At 41.8% G+C, this 5,088-nt stretch overlaps 1 pseudogene; it reads right to left on the minus strand.

Annotated features, from left to right (window-relative positions):
• Positions 1-1,121: 1,121 nt before the first annotated feature.
• Positions 1,122-2,022, minus strand: LOC105081654 (uncharacterized protein NECTIN3-AS1-like; annotated as a pseudogene).
• Positions 2,023-5,088: the final 3,066 nt, after the last annotated feature.

A 5,088-nucleotide genomic window follows, 5' to 3' on the forward strand; every position in this document is an offset into this window, starting at 1 on the left:
ATTTGAGATTCTCAACACACCACACCACAAGACTTCTTCAATTCCGATCTTTACCAGTTACCTCCAAGGCAGTCTTTGGGATCTTTGCCACTGCCCTTACAACTCTTTCTATTCGCTTCCCAACTACATTCTCTCAACAGTTCAAAGCCCTGTTCCAGGTAAGAAAAAACCAACATGCTGGTCATCTTCTCTAATTCTAATACAGTAACTATTAGGGTCAGTCTTAAGGAAGGAAGAAAATAAAGTATACAACTTCCTTCTTACACAGATATTTTACACATTTATTGATGTGTATAATTTTATTTATTAACCTTATATGAGTTGGGAAACCGGGATGAGTAGGAAGTAACAACAGGTAATTAAAGCTACAGAGAAACACTCAAACTTTTCTTAAATGTACTCCCTCCTCAAAGGGGGGCTATAAGATTAATTTAAACTCTTATTTTATATCCTGGGAAGAGGATTAATCTAGCACACAGGAAAAGGAGGAAATGAAATGATTTTGAACTTTTTTTAAACTACTTACTGTCTTTAGGATTCTCAGAAGAACTCAGGATTCTGTGAGAGTCCGGCTGAAGAATGACAAGGAAGGAGCACTACATAGTGCGACTGTGTTTTCAATGCAGAGAGAACACCAGAGGCACACTTCAGAAGCCAGGTATCTTACTAAAAAGTAACAGAAAGAAAACCAGACAATGCTTAGAGATTGGAGAATAATAGTGGTTTCGTGTCCAAGAATAGTAGCCACCACCACCCAGCGAGGCATAGCCAAATCAAGTAGAAAGTGGCAGAATTTCAACAAAGTACTGAAAATGACGAATGCAAAATGAATCTTTAGCCAAAGGTTAAAAAAAAAAAAAAAGGGAGGGAGGAGTGGGACATAAGAAGTCTCCACTTGGTGGTCGTTATCAGGAGACATTATTCAAAATGATGAAATTGTATGGCTTCCATCCTCAGAGAAGTTAGCAAAAATTAAGCCAAATGAATACATGAGTAAAATACGCATGAATGTTGGGAACCACTGCCCCAGTGTGACTCCCACATCAGCATAATGGGAGGAAGTAGGAAGCAATCCCACTACTGCACACAGTATTAAAAGCCTCAAAGTTACTTTGCTTTTACTACCTCTTTAGGCTGGGGGATCTCAACCTAAGAGGAGCTCTCTCTTTGACAGACAAGAACTCAACTGACAGGAACAAAGACATAGAGAAAACTATAAAATTAAATGCAAGGGAAACCTAAATCAATTTCAACTTGCTACAGGGTTTAGTGAGGCTGCGCTTTGTTTTTGCCCCAAACCTGCAGCAGACCAGGTCTCAGAGCCTTAGCATCACCTCCTGCCTCAGCCTGCTTGGTGCTCTCTCTTCTGGGAGACTTCCTCTTTCTAGCCCTTGAGAAGGTCTGGCAGACACAGTTTAAAAAACGACCGAAGCAGAGCGGTGGTGATGCCAAGGATGTTACTGCAGGAGAAGAGGGTCCGAGCTCCTGGGATACTGAGAGCTCACAGGGCTGGATCTGACATTCCTGATGCATTACACAAGCACTTTTATCTTGCCGACTCTGTAATCTGTCCTGCAAGTAGAAGAAGAAGGCTAAAAGCCCTCAACGCTGACGCACATACTCTGAGCCAGTTCTTTCATGCTCTATGTGGGGCCCGAGGATCCTAGTTTGCTTCTCAAGCTCCTTACCCCCAACTCCTCCCACTCCAGGTGAAGAGTTGTCATGTTTTCTCCTATGGAAGAGTGGCAAGCCCAGAGTGTTGCCACCCACTGCCCCATCCCTACCTCATTGGGACAGTCAGGATCATCTTCCTTGGCACTGAGTAAGGGTCCGCTTTTTATCTACTGCCTCATCTTCTTCAATTTGTGGTGGTACCGAAGGCGCTGGAAGAATGCTGGGGCAGTGGGTCTGCACCTTCTCCTCCCTCTTGCTCTTTCTCATTCTCCTTTTCCATACGACCTTCCTACGATGTCTGTGCCTTTTTGGAAGTGGATCGAGCTTTCTCTTCGGAACTGGAGGCATGACAGGATCTTTTGAAACATCACCCACTTGACTCTCAGATGTCCCCTCCAATGGCTCTGATGATAATTCTGAACTTCTCTTCAGAGGGTCATTCTCCCATGGGTGGAATCCATCCTCTGTATCTTGAGTATCTGGTGATATGTTCAAGTCATCAGTGATATGATTTGGGATGGAGATTGGAGACTCCCAACCTTTCTCACTGAGGGTTTTTTCCTGATCCACTATGCTGATCCCAGCCAGCTTTGCAGAAACAAGGAGCTCACAACAAAAGGACCAAGAGTCAAATGCTAAAGAAAGTAGTTGGTTACCTGACTCTGACTCTTTCCAATGATTTACCCTCAGCTACCATAGACATGGCAGCTGAACTGATCTCAGATTTCCCCTCTGGACTTATCTAAAGGAGTTCAATGGCCTTAAGAAATGGAGTCCTCAGGCTGTTCTTCCTGGTCTGGGAGATCTCAGCTTCCCTAGAAGAGGAGAGAAAGTCACTGAAGGAATTGCTCCATGGACAATGGAGTCCCTCCTAGTCACATAAAATCCATGGTTTAATAAGATTCAGCCAAACCTAGCATAGATTCCTTGGCAGAAACTTACCATCTCTCCAGAGTAGCGGTCTCCATGTATGTCAGAATCACCTGGGGTGCTCATTGGAAAAGCAGACTTCTGGGACATACCCTAGATTTGTAATCAAAATCTATAAAGCTGGATTCCAGGAATTTGCATTTTTTCTTAGTTATTTAAGTGATTTTCATGCACTCTGAAATTTGAAAACTACTGCTTTAGAGGGACACTACATCTAGTATTCTACAGGGGTTACAGGGATGATGGTTTTTTAAAAAAATCCCACTTTCCCCTACAGTTTTTCCTGATCATTTCAGTCCATGGCGACTTCTCTCCTCTGAGCTCCTTTAAGCATTATCACTAAATTTGGAATGTTATCCTTATTATTTTCTATTATAATTTAACTTCTGAGCCTTGTAACTCTGTCGTCTAAATAGATTATAAGCTTCTGAAGGGCAGAGAGTCTCTTAGACTTGTTACTTTCCACAGTGGCTTGCCAGTATTAGATGCTTAATAAATTGAATAAGCGAATGAAAATATGAATAGGTTTGTACCCAGTGGACAGTGATTGTACGAGATGAGGCTTCTCTGTAGGAAGAGTTAGAGAGTAATAGGATGCTAACAAGGACACAGGCCCTGGGGAAAACCTAATCCAGTTCTCAAAATTTACAGATGGAGAAGCTGACACTCAAGTAAGATAATGACCACCTAATGCTGGCCCTGGCAAATATTTTCTATAAAGGATCTAATAGGAAATACTTTACACTCTGTGGGCCATGTGGTTCTGTTACAAATACTCATCTCTGCTCATAGCATGAAAGATCCACAGTCAATAAGTAAACAAATAATCATGGCTGTGTTCCAATAAAACTTTATTTACAAAAACAGGTTGTAGTCCAGATTAGGCAGCAAGCCACAGTTTGCCAGTCCCTGGCCTAGAGTCATACAAGTAGCCGGCAGCACAGCTGGGATCGGAAGTCAAGTCACCTAACTCCCAGCAAGTGCTCTTTCCACAGAAGAGTGGGAGATTATAGAATAAGAAAGGGCCTTTTTAATTAAAAGGGAGACTTCAAAGAAGGAAAATGTGTCTGGGTTGTAGCACTTCTAAGATGGTCTCTTACGACCGGTTGTCATCTTCACAAACAACTAGTAGTTGATTCTGAAACTGATCAATTTTCAAACAGATCCATCAGTTGGGAAGTGGGCGGAGTACATTGAATATTTTCTATCATACTTCCCTAGGAAAGCATGCTATTCGGTCCCTTTTTGACTGAGGGAAAAATCCTACAGAAAGAAAATATTTTCATTATTCATTTCTTAAAATGATCATGACCTGGTGAATACAAATTCACAGTCCAGTGATCAAAAACTTCAAGTAGCTACCAGAGGACCATGGAGGCAGAGATAGGAGAGGTTATCTAAGAAGCTAAAACCTCACTTCCTAACCCAAGATGCTCTTTAATAATGAAAGTGACCCTAGTATTAAAGATTATGTTGTCCAGAATCCTGAGGTTATTTTTGTATTCTGGGCTTTCCAGGAACTATGAGGTCCATCCAAATTCTGTTCTATTTTTATTTCTACCCCTAATGTGTTCTTCGTGTCCTTGCTTTGCCTTCACAAAGTAGATGCTCAACAAATATTTGTTGACTGGTGGATTAATGGATGGATGAGTAAATGAATGAAGGAATGAATGAACCCGGTGCTTTTAGGAAGTTCCTTGTTTTGGAGCTATAAAGAATAAAGCAGAGTTGGTACACTTGGCAAGAGGACACCGAGTACGAAGTTACCTGTCTGTAAATCTAACAGTGCCTTCACATAGCAAATGTCAATAAAAGTTTCATGAATGAATTAATGTATTTGGTGTAAGCCACTTAAATTACATGTGAAGTCCAAAGAATATTGCTTATCACAAAAGATGGTATCTGAGGACAGACTTTATTTACCAATACGTTAACAGAGAATCCTTTGTAATTTGCTTCAGTTCCACAGTGTTAGGGAAGTGTGGTAAAATCTTTGAGAGAGAGAAAAGCTCCATTGAATAAGTGGGAGAAGTATGTAGGCTCAAGTTCTATCTCTCTGCTGTATCAGAAGCAACTAGGAAGACAGCAACTGTTGAAACAGCAGCCAGAGGAGCCTTCAAAGAGACGGGGATGGAACTAAAAAAGAGAAGTCATCTGGGCAGTCAAGACTTTAAAAGTCAATCCGGCTTCTCTGCTGCCTAGAAATGGCCCTGAGTCGTGTCTTCATCAGGCCTCAACTATACTTTGACTCATGCTTCAACCATACCTCTAATTCACCCTCCACAAATGAGCTAGAATAATCTCTCTAAAACAAATCTGATCACATCACTCTCCTATTTAAAGCTCTGCTCCCTATTCCCCCAGAAAGATACAGGTCCTTTGTGATCTGATTCCGTGTCACCTGTCCAACTTCAAGTCCACCAGCCACCCTCAGATATCTTGTGCTGCTGTGAAAACTGACCACTCGCCACTTCCTGAGAGCAC

This window comes from Camelus bactrianus, chromosome 1, assembly GCF_048773025.1.
Source record: "Camelus bactrianus isolate YW-2024 breed Bactrian camel chromosome 1, ASM4877302v1, whole genome shotgun sequence".
Classification (NCBI taxonomy): Eukaryota; Metazoa; Chordata; class Mammalia; order Artiodactyla; family Camelidae; genus Camelus; species Camelus bactrianus.